The sequence below is a fragment of the Aquarana catesbeiana genome, linkage group LG06 (genome assembly GCF_042186555.1).
Source record: "Aquarana catesbeiana isolate 2022-GZ linkage group LG06, ASM4218655v1, whole genome shotgun sequence".
NCBI lineage: Eukaryota > Metazoa > Chordata > Amphibia > Anura > Ranidae > Aquarana > Aquarana catesbeiana.
In genome coordinates, this window is record NC_133329.1 from 380,734,191 (window position 1) to 380,752,373 (window position 18,183).

At 40.8% G+C, this 18,183-nt stretch overlaps 1 protein-coding gene and 1 long non-coding RNA gene across 3 annotated transcripts in view; both read right to left on the minus strand.

Annotated features, from left to right (window-relative positions):
* The window catches only part of LOC141147122 (histamine N-methyltransferase-like), a 70,061-nt gene that overhangs the window by 11,873 nt on the left and 40,005 nt on the right, over positions 1 to 18,183 (minus strand). The window lies entirely within an intron of this gene.
* Positions 9,011 to 17,699, minus strand: LOC141147123 (uncharacterized). Its single transcript, XR_012245020.1, has 2 exons — positions 14,693 to 17,699; positions 9,011 to 10,825 (listed from the first exon to the last, which is right to left on the minus strand). It is a non-coding gene; the product is annotated as an uncharacterized lncRNA (long non-coding RNA).

An 18,183-nucleotide genomic window follows, 5' to 3' on the forward strand; every position in this document is an offset into this window, starting at 1 on the left:
AGGACTTTGCACCTGCCCACACTGCCAAAAGTGCCAATACCCGGTTTAACCACTTGCTGACCGCCTCACGCATATATACGTGAACAGAGCGGCACGGGCAGGCAAAATCACGTACCTGGTACGTGATTGCCTTCCCGCGGGCGGGGGTCCGATCGGACCCCCCCCAGTGCCAGCGGCGGTCGGCATTTGTCTAGGAGCGATCAGACATGAGGGGGAGGCCATCCGATCGTGCCCCCCCCCTCGCGATCGCTCCCAGCCAATGAGAAACATCCCCTGCCTGTGTATAGTACACACAGGCAGAGGATGTGATGTCATCTCTCCTCGGCTTGGCAGTTTCCGTTCCGACGCCGAGGAGAGAAGACATCTGAGTAAGTGTAAAACACAAACACACACAGTAGAACATGCCAGGCACACTAAACACCCCCGATCCCCCCCCGATCGCCCACCCGATCCCCCCCCAATCACCCCCCTCCCCCCCTGTCACAAACTGACACCAAGCTGTTTTTTTTTTTTTTTCCTGATTACTGATTGGTGTCAGTTTGTGATAGTTAGAAGTGGTAGGGCAGTGAGTATTAGCCCCCTTTAGGTCTAGGGTACCCCCCTAACCCCCCCTAATAAAGTTTTAACCCCTTGATCACCCCCTGTCACCAGTGTCGCTAAGCGATCATTTTTCTGATCGCTGTATTAGTGTCGCTGGTGACGCTAGTTAGTGAGGTAAATATTTAGGTTCGCCGTCAGCGTTTTATAGCGACAGGGACCCCCATATACTACCTAATAAATGTTTTAACCCCTTGATTGCCCCTAGTTAACCCTTTCACCACTGATCACCGTATAACTGTTACGGGTGACGCTGGTTAGTTTGTTTATTTTTTATAGTGTCAGGGCACCCGCCGTTTATTACCGAATAAAGGTTTAGCCCCCCGATCGCCCGGCGGTGATATGCGTCGCCCCAGGCAGCGTCAGATTAGCGCCAGTACCCCTAACACCCACGCACGCAGCATACGCCTCCCTTAGTGGTATAGTATCTGATCGGATCAATATCTGATCCAATCAGATCTATACTAGCGTCCCCAGCAGTTTAGGGTTCCCAAAAACGCAGTGTTAGCGGGATCAGCCCAGATACCTGCTAGAACCTGCATTTTGCCCCTCCGCCCGGCCCAGCCCAGCCCACCCAAGTGCAGTATCGATCGATCACTGACACTTACAAAACACTAAACGCATAACTGCAGCGTTCGCAGAGTCAGGCCTGATCCCTGCCATCGCTAACAGTTTTTTTGGTAGCGTTTTGGTGAAATGGCAAGCACCAGCCCCAGGCAGCGTCAGGTTAGTGCCAGTACCGCTAACACCCACGCACGCACCGTACACCTCCCTTGGTGGTATAGTATCTGAACGCATCAATATCTGATCTGATCAGATCTATACTAGCGTCCCCAGCAGTTTAGGATTCCCAAAAACGCAGTGTTAGCGGGATCATCCCAGATACCTGCTAGCACCTGCGTTTTGCCCCTCCGCCCGGCCCAGCCCAGCCCACCCAAGTGCAGTATCGATCGATCACTGTCACTTACAAAACACTAAACGCATAACTGCAGCGTTCGCAGAGTCAGGCCTGATCCCTGCGATCGCTAACAGTTTTTTTTTGTAGCGTTTTGGTGAACTGGCAAGCACCAGCGGCCTAGTACACCCCGGTCGTAGTCAAACCAGCACTGCAGTAACACTTGGTGACGTGGCGAGTCCCATAAGTGCAGTTCAAGCTGGTGAGGTGGCAAGCACAAGTAGTGTCCCGCTGCCACCAAGAAGACAAACACAGGAACGTCGTGCCCATAGTGCCCTTCCTGCTGCATTCGCCAATCCTAATTGGGAACCCACCACTTCTGCAGCGCCCGCACTTCCCCCATTCACATCCCCAACCAAATGCAGTCGGCTGCATGAGAGGCATTTTCTTTATGTCCTCCCGAGTACCCCTACCCAACGAACCCCCCCAAAAAAGATGTCGTGTCTACAGCAAGCGCGGATATAGGCGTGACACCCGCTATTATTGTCCCTCCTGTCCTGACAATCCTGGTCTTTGCATTGGTGAATGTTTTGAACGCTACCATTCACTAGTTGAGTATTAGTGTAGGGTACAGCATTGCACAGACTAGGCACACTTTCACAGGGTCTCCCAAGATGCCATCGCATTTTGAGAGACCCGAACCTGGAACCGGTTACAGTTATAAAAGTTACAGTTACAAAAAAAAAGTGTAAAAAAAAAAAAAAAAAACACAAACAAAAATAAAAAAAAATAAATAGTTGTTGTTTTATTGTTCTCTCTCTCTCTCTATTCTCTCTCTCTATTGTTCTGCTCTTTTTTACTGTATTCTATTCTGCAATGTTTTATTGTTATTATGTTTTATCATGTTTGCTTTTCAGTTATGCAATTTTTTATACTTTACCGTTTACTGTGCTTTATTGTTAACCATTTTTTTGTCTTCAGGTACGCCATTCACGACTTTGAGTGGTTATACCAGAATATTGCCTGCAGGTTTAGGTATCATCTTGGTATCATTCTTTTCAGCCAGCGGTCGGCTTTCATGTAAAAGCAATCCTAGCGGCTAATTAGCCTCTAGACTGCTTTTACAAGCAGTGGGAGGAAATGCCCCCCCCCCCCCACCATCTTCCGTGTTTTTCTCTGGCTCTCCTGTCTCAACAGGGAACCTGAGAATGCAGCCGGTGATTCAGCCAGCTGACCATAGAGCTGATCAGAGACCAAAGTGGCTCCAAACATCTCTATGGCCTAAGAAACCGGAAGCTACGAGCATTTTATGACTTAGATTTCGCCGGATGTAAACAGCGCCATTGGGAAATTGGGGAAGCATTTTTTCACACCGATCTTGGTGTGGTCAGATGCTTTGAGGGCAGAGGAGAGATCTAGGGTCTAATAGACCCCAATTTTTTCAAAAAAGAGTACCTGTCACTACCTATTGCTATCATAGGGGATATTTACATTCCCTGCGATAACAATAAAAATGATTAAAAAAAAAAATGAAAGGAACAGTTTAAAAATAAGATAAAAAAGAAAAAAATAATAAAGAAAAAAAAAAAAGCACCCCTGTCCCCCCTGCTCTCGCGCTAAGGCGAACGCAAGCGTCGGTCTGGCGTCAAATGTAAACAGCAATTGCACCATGCATGTGAGGTGTCACCGCGAACGTCAGATCAAGGGCAGTAATTTTAGCAGTAGACCTCCTCTGTAAATCTAAAGTGGTAACCTGTAAAGGCTTTTAAAGGCTTTTAAAAATGTATTAATTTTGTTGCCACTGCACGTTTGTGCGCAATTTTAAAGCATGTCATGTTTGGTATCCATGTACTCGGCCTAAGATCATCTTTTTTATTTCATCAAACATTTGGGCAATATAGTGTGTTTTAGTGCATTAAAATTTAAAAAAGTGTGTTTTTTCCACAAAAAATGCGTTTGAAAAATCGCTGCGCAAATACTGTGTGAAAAAAAAAAAAATGAAACACCCACCATTTTAATCTGTAGGGCATTTGCTATAAAAAAATATATAATTTTTGGGGGTTCAAAGTAATTTTCTTGCAAAAAAAAATAATTTTTTCATGTAATCAAAAAGTGTCAGAAAGGGCTTTGTCTTCAAGTGGTTAGAAGAGTGGGTGATGTGTGACATAAGCTTCTAAATGTTGTGCATAAAATGCCAAGACAGTTCAAAACCCCCCCAAATGACCCCATTTTGGAAAGTAGACACCCCAAGCTATTTGCTGAGAGTCATGTCGAGTCCATGGAATATTTTATATTGTGACACAAGTTGCAGGAAAGAGACAAATTTTTTTTTTTTTTTTGCACAAAGTTGTCACTAAATGATATATTGCTCAAACATGCCATGGGAATATGTGAAATTACACCCCAAAATAAATTCTGTTGCTTCTCCTGAGTACGGGGATATCACATGTGTGAGACTTTTTGGGAGCCTAGCCGCGCATGGGACCCCGAAAACCAAGCACCGCCTTCAGGCTTTCTAAGGGCGTAAATTTTTTAATTCACTCTTCACTGCCTATCACAGTTTCGGAGGCCATGGAATGCCCAGGTGGCACAAAACCCCCCCAAATGACCCCATTTTGGAAAGTAGACACCCCAAGCTATTTGCTGAGAGGTATAGTGAGTATTTTGCAGACCTCACTTTTTGTCACAAAGTTTTGAAAATTGAAAAAAGAAAAAAAAAAATTTTTTTTCTGGTCTTTCTTCATTTTCAAAAACAAATGAGAGCTGCAAAATACTCACCATGCCTCTTAGCAAATAGCTTGGGGTGTCTACTTTCCAAAATGGGGTCATTTGGGGGGGGGGTTTGTGCCATCATGGCATTTTATGGCCTTCAAAACTGTGATAGGCAGCGAGGAGTGAAATCAAAAATGTATGCCCTTAGAAATCCTGAAGGCGGTGCTTGGTTTTTGGGGCCCCGTACGCGGCTAGGCTCCCAAAAAGTCCCACACATGTGGTATCCCCGTACTCAGGAGAAGCAGCTGAATGTATTTTGGGGTGCAATTCCACATATGCCCATGGCCTGTGTGAGCAATATATCATTTAGTGACAACTTTTTGTAAATTTTTTTTTTTTTTGTCATTATTCAATCACTTGGGACAAAAAAAATAAATATTCAATGGGCTCAACATGCCTCTCAGCAATTTCCTTGGGGTGTCTACTTTCCAAAATGGGGTCATTTGTGGGGGTTTTGTACTGCCCTGCCATTTTAGCACCTCAAGAAATGACATAGGCAGTCATAAACTAAAAGCTGTGCAAGGGGGGCGTGGCTTGGCACATGAGGAAGTAGGACGCTTGTTCCTGGAGCTCCCGCACACGCCGCACATACAGAGGCTCTCAGCGCTTCCCAGCACAAGCATCCAGGCCTGATATGGGGAGGAGAGGTGGGGGAGACAGCCAGCGTTCCTCCGATCCACACCCCGCAGGTGAGATCGACCGATTTTTCACACATTTGGGCCAAAACCGTTCCGACCCCCCCCCGTCCAAGATGGCGCCGGCCCGGACCCCAGGCACACATGCAGCCTCACAGGGAGCTATGTCTCAGCGCTCCACACCTCACATGAAGACCAGGCAGCGTACTCACTCTCCCCCTGACTCGGAGACAGGCTCGGTCCGCTCTGCAGGTCATTCCCCTGAATCCCACAGATCCTATGGATGGGACATGGAGGCTTATATTAAAGCACTCCCCACCAGACATGATTTTGAGGCCTGTGTGCAACGCATGGAGCGTTCATACAAACAAGAAATGTCTGAACTTCGCAGAGACTTCACCAATAGAATTGAGGAAGTGGAACATAACATAGAAGAGACTGCATGCACTCTGCATGCGCATGAAACTATCTTGCATGAACATACCCTCCAGATCCAGCAACTGATGTACCATCAGGATGACCAGGAAAACAGGGCCAGACGTAACAACATACGCATACGCGGCCTACCCGAATCAGTTGAAACTAAGGACTTAGCTCCTACAGTAACCGCCATGTTCAATGAACTCCTCCAGAAAGACAAAGACGCCCCTCTGGAACTTGACCGAATCCACAGAGCCCTTGGCCCTAAGAACCCAAACCTAGAGCACCCCAGAGACGTGATCTGCAGAGTACACTTTTATGCAGTCAAAGATGCCATCATGCAAGCTGCACGTTCTCAAGCTGCAGTACACTTTAATAGTACTGCTATATCCCTGCTTCCTGACATCTCCAAACTGACTCTGGACATGCGGCGTGCCCTAAAACCTCTGACTGGAGCCCTGCAAGCAAAACAAATCAAATACCGATGGGGTTTCCCCTTTAATCTGTTTGCATCTCATGAAGGGAAATCGGCAACCTTCCGCACGCTGGGTGATCTCCCCAGGTTCCTCGGAACTTTTGAATTACCACAGATCTCCATTCCAGATTGGCCACTTCATGCGGCCACCCCCGGCTTCAAAACTGCAGCAGGATGGCAGAAACGAACGAAGATGAACAAGAGATCCAAACAGGACTTCTCCACTGCGACAGATGGCTGAATCCAGTCCTATGATGTCTGACTCTTTTCTATAGTTCTCTCACAGGCTCCAGACCAGTGCAGACGTCCCCGATTGCAGTTTTTGTTGGGACATTTTATTACTAACCTACTTTCTTTTTCCTTAAACACAGGTTTTGTGTCAATGTTCCATGCACTTGCCTCCCGTGTAGTGTGATTGCCTGTGATACGGGCCACACATTCCCCCACTCCTCAACTATACCCAACCCTACCTCATCCCATCCAATCCCCCCCCCCCATCCCTCCTCCCCCCCTCCCTCCTCCTATACATCCCCTTTTGAATATGTTAGTATCTTATAGCTGGATATGAAGGCCCTCTGGGCTGCCTACACTCTGAGATGTTTTATGAAATAGGCCCTCTTTAGCTAAGATGTGTACCTATTTAGTATTTATGTAGCAGCGCGGAGTTCTGAGATGTTAAGTTTATAGTTCTCATATCTTGAACCTTTGATAATTGTCGCCCGGCGTGTGCGGGCTCCTCTGTGCATAACCTGCTGTCCCCCCACTTAGGCCCTTCAGCGCCCACAGCGGTATTAGCTGAAATGTTGTTAACAACCCCATTAGTGAGGCTTTTTTGGCCTCGTTCTTCCCTTTTTACTTTTGTATGTCTTTTCCTTTTTCTACACTTAAATCCCTTTTCTTGTTTCGCCACTAGAGGTCTCTCCTCTTCCTCTTTCTCCCCCTTCTCCCATACTTTTGAGACAGCGAGCCTCCATGGTCCTTATTATTGCACACACAGTAAATTTGTTTTTACATGGCAGTACAACCCTCCCTAAAGATCTCATCGCTGAATTGCAGAGGTCTTAACGTCCCAGAGAAGAGACGGCAAATAATATATCATTTCCATAAAATAAGGACCCAAATCCTTCTCCTACAGGAAACTCATTTTAGAACAGATAAATGCCCACAGGTCTTCCATAAGCAATATCCTGTTTGGTTTCATAGCACCAACCCCTCTGCAAAATCTAAGGGGGTCTCTATAGCATTTCACACTTCCTTCACGCCAGATGTCCTTGATACCTATATCGACCCCCTAGGAAGATATATCTTTCTTAAATTGTCTTATCTGAATACTATTTATACTGTCATTAACATATACTCCCCTAACCAGAATCAACAACACTTCCTCTCCTCCGTGATCTCCCATCTGAAAAAATTCTGCACAATCAACATGATCCTGGGAGGGGACCTCAATGCCTCCTTGATACCTCGTCTTGATTCATCCACCGGTAAGTCCTCGATCTCCCCGACCTCCCTGACCAACATCAGAACACTCCTATCTGATTTATCCTTGGTAGACACATGGAGGATGCTACATCCTAACACTAAGGACTACACATTCTATTCCCCCGCACATAACTCTTACAGCAGACTTGACTACCTCTTCATATCCCAATCAATGTTGGATTATTCACCTTCCGCCTCTATTGGCCTCACCCTCTGGTCAGACCATGCCCCCATACACTTGAGCTTAGGGCATATCCCAACACGCAAACGGAGCTCCTCCTGGAGACTTAATGATAATTTATTATTTGATTCTGTATGCTCGCAGGACATTATACAGACCATTAGACACTTTGTCTCGGATCATGCCAAAGACACTACTAACCCATTCACTAAATGGGAGGCACTTAAATGTGTACTCAGGGGCAAACTAATCCAGCACGGAGCCCGACTGAAACATGCCCGTACTGCGGATATAACACGACTTCTTTCCACTATCGCCAAATTAGAAGAATCACACAAAAAAGACCCAGTTGACTCGTCTCTCCTAGAACTCTCCAATGCAAGAAGGGACCTCCTGCTTATTTTCGCAGAAAGGTCCCTAATTGCCCGAGATAAGGGACGATTCAATCATTACTCACAAGCCAACAAATGTGGCAGACACCTTGCGAACACTCTCCAACCACGCCAAGCCAGGCGACCTATAACGTTAATAAATTCCCCCGTTAAGGGTAAACTCATGCAGAACTCAGCAATAGCCGAGGAATTCCGCAGATATTATTCCACCCTCTATAATCTATCCCCCCAGACCCCACATACTACATCCACCCCACAAGACCTGTCCTCATATATTCAAGAGACAGCACTGCCATCTCTTCCCCTCTCGGATACGGAGGACCTAGAGACCTCTCTGTCCGAAGAGGAATTTCTAACCGCTATCAAAAGTCTCAAGAATGGTAAGAGTCCGGGTCCAGACGGATTTTCCCCCCGCTTTTATAAAACGTTCGCGCCACAACTATCCCCACTACTAACAAAAGCGTTTAATGCCATTGATGAAAACATTGCTCTTTCCTCATCTATACTCCAAGCTCAGATTGTTGTCATTCCTAAACCTGGAAAGGACCCCTCCATTTGCCCCAATTATAGACCGATATCCCTTCTAAATATTGACCTAAAGTTGTACGCTAAGATCCTTGCAAACCGCCTTTCCCCCTTGTTACCACAAACTATACATAGAGACCAGGTGGGCTTTGTTCCTGGCCGTGAAGCCAGGGACAATACCACCAAGACCATACACCTAATCACATACGCTCACCGTCACCACATACCTGCCTGCCTTCTCTCTTGTGACGCAGAGAAGGCCTTTGATAGGGTCAGCTGGTCTTTCCTCCAAGCCACCCTCTCCCAATTGGGTCTTGGCCCGAAAATGTTGACGCGTATCATGTCTCTCTACTCTGCACCTTCGGCCACAGTACTGGTAAACGGTATTCAATCAGAAAAATTTATGATTACTAACGGCACCAGACAGGGCTGTCCTCTTTCCCCTCTCCTGTTCGCCCTAGTAATTGAACTAGGGCACAAGCCATAAGATCTAACCCCAACATACAGGGAATACAAACCCCCTCGTCCCACTGTAAACTTTCTTTATACGCCGATTGAAGAATATTATTAATATCTAATATTCTTGTATCTCAGAGGCGTTTCTGGATGAATAGCATTGATAGCCAAACTGACTTGAAACAAAGTGTGAGTTTATTGTCACACAATTGGCATCATAAATACAATGTAAAAAATATAATAGTTCAGTTCAATGTAGGTAAAAATATATGAAATAGAATAAAAAGTTATAAAGCTGTAATAAGCATATGAAAGCATGTATGCTTCATGGCTGCTGCCCTCCTGTCTCCATGCTGTTCTGTGTGTCGTTAAAGAAGAAACAGGAAATGACGTTCTTAGACCTCTGGCAGAATTCAGCTGTCCCAACTTGTCAAAATGTCTTGTATACATGTCAATATCATCTAATGACTGTGAGTGTGTGTGTGTGTCTGTCTGTGTCTGTGTGTCCTTCAATATGGAAGCATTGGCTTTATATGTTACATGTGAACGTGTGAACGTCATATCCTCACTCCAACTTAGAACCTTGTATGGCACATATTCATTTCTGCTAGCTTCAGTATGCACTCATAGTCATATATGGCATATGATTGACAAGCCCACATGTAACACTCCATATTTGAAGTAATATGCTGATCATGTAATGTCGTATAACCAAACATCTATATAATATGAACACATATTATCAACTTTACATTAAGTAACTATATACTAGTACTTATTAATATGACTGGAACTACAAACTAACTTAACTTAACAGTATATAATCCACAATGTATATTCCTTTAGCTACGTGGACACGTGTCTATTTTCGTCTTCTCATGACATTCTACACCAAGATACCTTAAATGTCATACTCAAATTGGCTACACCAGAAAAATCCAGCAATGCTCAGCTTTAGAAGAAGAATCATGTCAAATCTATTGATCAAGGTCATTCACACATACTCTATTTATCATGATTAATCATAAAACCAAATATGTTTTGCAAGCTTGCCATGAATATAATATAACACCTATAAGTGCCGAATTATGAATTTGGAATAATATTCTAACAATCCCCCCTGAATTATGATTAATCATATCAAAATATTCTAATACATTCATAACATCATTCGTGTCACATTTATACATCCTTGTATCAAATGATTGAACACAATATTCCTCAGAACTGAAGCAGCTAGAAATAACTCTCCTTCTAATCACTTTTCTTTTTACTGTAACTTCTCTAAGATCTATCTATGCAAAATCTTAAAATAATTATATAGAATTTAAAAATGTATAACATAATGATGACTCATATCTATAATTACTATTATTAATAATTATAACAATAATAATAATTATTATTATTATTATTAAAATAAATAAATTATGCAATAATATATTTCCATATTTGTGCTCAAATAATATTTTAGCTCTTTGGAAATATACTTTACACTCTAAAACTTGTCATAACTTTCCATAGTTCTATTAAGAGTAATATGTTTCTTAAGTTATGAACAAAAGATGTTCTATAAACTAGAATGAGTGTGCAGTTGTTACCTAAAAATATTCAATATATGAATAAGGAAAAATAAAAATAACGATAATCCTAACTTAATATGAACATTAATATCAGAATAATTGGATTATCAAAAATGTATATGTGGACAAATGTTTGAGTCCCAAATTGTTTATCTATAGTAGATAGATAAAGTTTCTTCTGATTAATTTTTTCTTCATGAAATGTCTTTAAAGTTTCTTCTTCAAGTTCTGTTAGATTAGAAAAATCTTCTTGAATAAGATAAAACAGTCATAAATATGAAGTATAAATCTTTTGTCCAATATTCTTCCCTAGAGGATTCCTTCTTTAACTTTGAATTTTCCTGATATTCTCTTTGCACTTCATATGAGCTTGTTATCTTCCATATTTATGTGATTTTAGATGCCATTTCTGTAAAAGAAATGCAGTATCATTAATCAGGCATAAAATATTTTCATTAAATTCTTGTAACTTTTTCCAACAAATGTTAAAACATTATGAGACAATAACTTTGTGAATTTGCTAAACTATATGTAAAATAACACTATCTTATATTTTCCTTCAAAGAGAACTTCTGTATGACAATGTACTGTCCTTATCCTGTCTAAGATGGCCTAAACTATAAATCATATGTACGGTGAAGTTTAGGTATGACAGGACGCAACACCTCCTTTGGTCATGATGCAAATCTCTGTTTTCACAAACAAAAGAAAAGTTTTGTACCACCCAGAGATGACAATGGACTATGCCTTTGTTCTCATCTCTAAAAGATTAGAAATGTGCGTAACTGTATTCTGTGTTGAAGCTCTTATTCTAGTGTTAGACTGTTCTGCAGTAACAAATACTGGCTCTATGTCCTTCTCTGTTCTTGTACTGGAAACCTGAGATAGAGACTTCTCATATACAGCTGTATAAACATGTGCTGGTGTACATTCCTGAAGATGTCTTTCTTTTACATCTATCTGAATGTGTTTGGATGCTAAAGCTCTGAACCATAGAGGATATGTTTTACGACATTCTTTAATACTATCTTCCTCAAAAATACCTTTTAGTGAGCAGTCAGGTGTCTGTACAATGATTTTGTTTGATTTCACTATGCTCTCTGTAGCTTTAATTGCATAGTAAACACTTAGCAGTTGCTTTACACCTGACTCAAAAGTTTTTTCCAAAAATGATAAAACTCTGGAGAAATAGGCAATTATTTTCTCCTTACCTTCTTGTAATTGAGACAACGTTACTGAGATGGCATTTTCAGATACATGAGTTTTCAAAATAAAAGATGCTTCAGAACAAACCTCTATAGTACTTAATGCTGGAGCATTCTGCAAATCTTTTTTCAACATTTCAAAAGCATTTTTCTCCTTTGGACCCCATTGGTCAACTATATTACCTTTATTCCTCAAAAGATTATATAGTGGATTAACTTTTTCTGCGAAACAGTGTACAAACTCTTTGCAAAGATTTATTTTATGCAAAAATTGACGCAATGCCTTATGAGTTGTTGGAGTTGGGATTGCAGTGATATCTCTAACTGTTTCTTGCAACAGTTGTCTCTTTCCTTGACTAATTTGCATGTGAAGGTATTTCACTTGACTTTTCATCAGCTGGACTTTTGTCGTGTTTAATTTTAAACCTTCAGCTTGTAACATCATAAACAACTCAGACAAAAGAGCAATATGTTCATCGATATTCTGAGTACTCAGCAGAATCGTATCCACATACTGACAAATACAGTCTGGCCTAGAAAATTTTGAAAGTATTTTTGCTATAGTTTCATGAACTATACCATCACCAATACCTAGGCCAGGTATTAATCGAGTGAACGTATAAGTCTCTTTTCTGAATGTGAATGCGAATTTGTACTGGCTGCTATTCGTTAATGGAAGAGAAAAATGGCTATTCATAATTTTTAATACAGAGAACACTTTGTCCTCAGCATTCAAATTTAACTTTAAGTTAGATTTATCAGGAAGAACTGGGTTATTTGTGATATGTTTATTCAATGTCCTTAAGTCAACTGATAAAGAATATGAATTATCAGTATTTTTGATAGGCCAAATACAGTTATTTACCACTGATTTAGCTTTCTTTACAATTCCAAGTTGTACAAACTCCTGAATAATGGCAGAAAGTGGACCAATTGATTCTAGTGGTAACTCATACTGATTAAGGGGTTCTGGATCTTTTCCCTCAATATTCAATTCAGTATTTTTCAAAGTTCCAATGTCATTTTTGAACTTTGACCACAAACTTGGAAAACGTTGTACCACTTCCTTTAGAGCACAATTACCATCAACATCAGGCCATTTTTGTTCTGTAGACATATTGGTAATGGAACCAACTTTACTGTATACAGAGGGATCAATAAGCACTGATTTGGGCCTAGATGGATCTTTCCAAATACTTTTATTAGCCAAATCAATCACCCATTTTTGTTCATTGATTACATCAATGCCAAGTATATTCTCTGCTTTGGGACATACCCAAATGTTAATGTTAGTTTTCACTATTCCAGGTACTTCAAATGTTACATTAGATACCTGTCTAGCAGTGGAATTACCTGTATTATTAAAACCCACTATATTACACATAGGAGAATTGGATTTCACAGGTATGTTTTCTTTGGTAAGGCTAATCTCAGATCCACTGTCAATGAGACAATTAATGTTTTTACCATTAAGCAAACATTGTATATAAGGCCTACCATTCTCATCCAAAATAATTGGTGCTACATATTGTAATGGCAGAGAAATTGAATCCCGATGTGATTCTATTTTTGGTAATGGCAATAAACCCTCTCTTTCAGCGACAGTGTTGTCTGAACTGCTGTTAACAGTCAAATTACTGATCTGTTTGACTTCAGTGGCATAAGGCAATTCAGTCAAAATGTTATCTTGACATGAAAAAACAGTTTGTACAAAAGCTGATTTTTCATTCTCCATATCTTTAGTTTTTATTTGTAAGTCTCTCTTAAATTTACAGCAATGTTTTCTCATATGACCAGATCTATGACAGTAAAGACACGTGATAGGCTCTCCTTGCCTCACTTGTCTGCAGCTGTCCTTGTCATTCCTGCCAAGACCTGTCGTTTCTGACATGTCTGCAGCCTGACTATTTTTGTCACATTGAATTATAGCTATCTCATGTGTGAGATTGCTTTGATTCAATTGTCTCCTAATTTTATCAATAAAACTTACTATATCATTTAAATTTTGACGTTCCTGTGCTATGGCTACTGAAGTTGGGTCAAGGTATTTAAATTTTTTTATGAAAGCTGTTTTTAAACCTGGGTCATTGTCATCATCTACTCCAAATATCATTTGATAAACTTTGCAAAATTTAATTCTAAAGTCAATTGGACTTTCTTCTGCAGTAGTCTGTAAAAGATCTAACATTTCTATGGTCGGTATTTGCTCACCGGTCATACATAGCAATAATTGTCGCAGTCTATCTGTCGCGTCATTTTGTTTTTCCTGACCTTCGTCATCAATAACAGGTGTGTTAATTCGTTTAGCGAAATTAACAGGAACCCACAACTGAAATATGTAATTGCGTTGATCATTTGACAGATTAAAACGATCCGCAAACATTTCAAATAAATCCCAATTGGAAAATACAGTTGCCTCAGTGTCATAAATAGGAAAGTCTTTTAAAACTTTCATAAGTTGGTCATGTATTTGCAACTTTAGTTTTGCAGTTCTACATAATAAGTTTTTATGTTTCATTTCTTTTTCATCAGTAGCATCAACATTCTCCATATCCGAACTTTCCGGAATATAAGAGGATTGCTGCTTACATTTTGATTCAGTCTTTTTGTCATCTGTAGTTATTACAGCAATCTGTGTCAATCTACTGTCATTCTGAAGTTTTTCCAAAAGATTTGTTTTGGAGTCAATTTGTTCCTCAAGATTCTCTATATAATTACAAAAAATCTCACAGTTTGGACAATTAAGATAATCTTGAGACATATTTTCATGTTTCCCTGTGTTCTGTACAGTGTTACATTCTGTCTGCTGTAATGTACACACATTTTTAGCAGGTAAATCAACATTAATAATCATTTTGTTAAATATTCTCACTAAGCTTAATACATTGTTTATTTTCTTACGTAATTTATGTACAGTGAACCTGGATTTATCAATCTGTGTATTGGCATTTAAGCATTCATTGTACATATATCTCCACAAGTGACTGTCATTTGGATATAAAGACACATCTTTAAACTCTAGCTTGCTGTCTCTCGCTATTTCATCAATAAATTCCATAACTTTTACTCACCGTATTTAGAAGAATTTCTCGTCTTCAACCGTCTGTTGCTGGACTGTTGTCCACATCTGATGCAACACAAACGCCTCTTGGTTGATAGGTTCTGAACCGTCTTTTTTCTCGAGACTTGAATATTCGCAAAACTGCGCTAATCTCTCCCCCCTCAGCAAGGATCGAGATTTCCGTAAAAATTGAGAAATGACGGCAGTTGTCTGGCTCGCCAAAATGAAGAATATTATTAATATCTAATATTCTTGTATCTCAGAGGCGTTTCTGGATGAATAGCATTGATAGCCAAACTGACTTGAAACAAAGTGTGAGTTTATTGTCACACAATTGGCATCATAAATACAATGTAAAAAATATAATAGTTCAGTTCAATGTAGGTAAAAATATATGAAATAGAATAAAAAGTTATAAAGCTGTAATAAGCTTATGAAAGCATGTATGCTTCATGGCTGCTGCCCTCCTGTCTCCATGCTGTTCTGTGTGTCGTTAAAGAAGAAACAGGAAATGACGTTCTTAGACCTCTGGCAGAATTCAGCTGTCCCAACTTGTCAAAATGTCTTGTATACATGTCAATGTCATCTAATGACTGTGAGTGTGTGTGTGTGTCTGTCTGTGTCTGTGTGTCCTTCAATATGGAAGCATTGGCTTTATATGTTACATGTGAACGTGTGAACGTCATATCCTCACTCCAACTTAGAACCTTGTATGGCACATATTCATTTCTGCTAGCTTCAGTATGCACTCATAGTCATATATGGCATATGATTGACAAGCCCACATGTAACACTCCATATTTGAAGTAATATGCTGATCATGTAATGTCGTATAACCAAACATCTATATAATATGAACACATATTATCAACTTTACATTAAGTAACTATATACTAGTACTTATTAATATGACTGGAACTACAAACTAACTTAACTTAACAGTATATAATCCACAATGTATATTCCTTTAGCTACGTGGACACGTGTCTATTTTCGTCTTCTCATGACATTCTACACCAAGATACCTTAAATGTCATACTCAAATTGGCTACACCAGAAAAATCCAGCAATGCTCAGCTTTAGAAGAAGAATCATGTCAAATCTATTGATCAAGGTCATTCACACATACTCTATTTATCATGATTAATCATAAAACCAAATATGTTTTGCAAGCTTGCCATGAATATAATATAACACCTATAAGTGCCGAATTATGAATTTGGAATAATATTCTAACACCGATGATCTCCTTCTTTACGTCACACAACCCCATACCAGCATACCCTCCATATTGGCTGAGATAGACAGATTTGGTAGTCTTAGTAACTATAAACTAAATATCTCTAAAACCGAAGCCCTAAACCTTTCATTATCACACGTTACTCTTTCCTCCCTTAAATCCAACTTTTCATTTCAATGGAGACCTAACTCTATCTCTTATCTAGGCACAGCTATACCTAAACAAACCTCTGACATATACTCCCTGAATTTTACCCCCTTGCTCCAAAAACTTAGAAAGTTGACAGAAGAACGGATGGACCTACCTTTATCCTGGATAGGACATATCAACACATTAAAGATGGATATACTCCCCAAGCTGTTATACCTATTTCAAGCCCTACCCATAGCCCTCCCCTCTGCGTATCTCCATACCCTCCGCTCCTTGGCAATTAAATTTGTCTGGAAGGGCAACCACCCAAGATTGAAACACAAACTCTTATGCTCTCCTATCACGAAGGGAGGTTTGGGCCTACCTGACTTTGAAACATACCATACGTCAGCAGTCCTATCTCGTATCCTTGAGTGGTTCCCGCGCCCTATGGCCAAAGCTGCTACGACTGTAGAACAAGATCTATCCACATATGACCTACGAGCGCTTCTATGGGGCCACGACAAGACATACAAATCCTTATCAACATTGTCCCCCCTCACTAGAGATGCCCTGACAATTTGGTACCGCAAAAGAGACACCCACTCATTATCCTCGGAACCTAGTCCCCTCACCCCCTTGTTTGATAATCCAAACCTCCCAGAAGGGCACTCAACCCACTCATTAGACACTTACAACAGAGACTCATGGCCCACTGCACGCCAATTCGTTGATCACACACTGGGCACATTTATAACCACCCCAACAGACGTTACCTCCAAGATGACATGGCTCACTCGTGGACACCTAAACTCCTATTGCAAGACACTGCACGACTCCAAACAAACTCATAGACCCTTGACCGGGTTCGAACAACTATGCACCCTTTCTGAAACTCCACGACACACCTTATCACTGATATATAAATCAATTGTAGACCATACCCACGAAGCTCTACCTAGCTACACCTCTAAATGGTCAGTGGAGGTCGGGAAAGACATAACCGAGACGGAGTGGGGGAAAGCCTTCCTCTTCACAAACAAAACTTCCGTATCATGCTATACACAAGAGAAAAACTATAAATTGTTGTCGAGGTGGTATCGGGTCCCAACTACTCTCAGGGTCATGTTCCCATCTAACTCAGACAGATGCTGGAGATGCAACACAATGGAAGGTACTTATATACATATCTGGTGGGAGTGTGATGTTCTTCTCCAATTCTGGACCCAAATTTTTCAGATTTACTCAGACATTTATAACAAACCACTGCTACCATCACCCTCTATTGCCCTCCTATCCATCCTCCCAGGGACAATCAAATCGCAAAAAAGCGGCCTCTTGAAATTCTTTGTTAGTGCGGGTAGACAACTTATACCCAGACATTGGAAAACCACTACACCCCCCACCCTAATTGAGTGGGTAGGGGAAGTAAACAATTACATGCTAATGGAGGAAATGCAGGCCAAAGCTCTAGATAAATATGCTAAGTTCTCTTTTGTCTGGAGTATCTGGAGGAGTTACTCTACCTCAGACAAACTCAAACAAAGACTCTCGGCTAAGAACTCCACTTAGGAGTTGAAAAAGCCATATCCATTATACCTCTCATTTAAAATGAAGACCTCATATGTGGACCGAAGCTCACTGTCTCACTACCCCCCCCCCCCTCCTGCCCTTCTAATACTTTTCTATTCTACATTTATTTCACTTCCATCTATTCTGTCTCTTCTTTCCTTTCTTCTTTGTGTCTCCAATATTTCTCTCTTGATGCAATATAATTATAGGACCTTCTATGTAAATAGAGATCTAAAAACTTGTTACTAACCACACTTTTGAAAACTTATGTATACGGTGGTTATCCCAGACTCCCTGTGTCCAGGGGTGCAGCAGGCTCCCAAAGGGGCACCCCCACACAGGGTAGTTAATGCCTACACATCAACAAACACCTGTTATACGGGTTTATCGTAACAATTTATTTATAATAACCCTCGCACTTGTATAAGATTGCACTATCTCAACATTTAAAAGAAATATTTGTTTATTAGGAGACTATATGTCAGGTAACTGGCACTGTTTACACTCCTTTTCTTTTTTCTTTTTTATTTTTATTACTCTCCTGTTTTTATATGTTTATA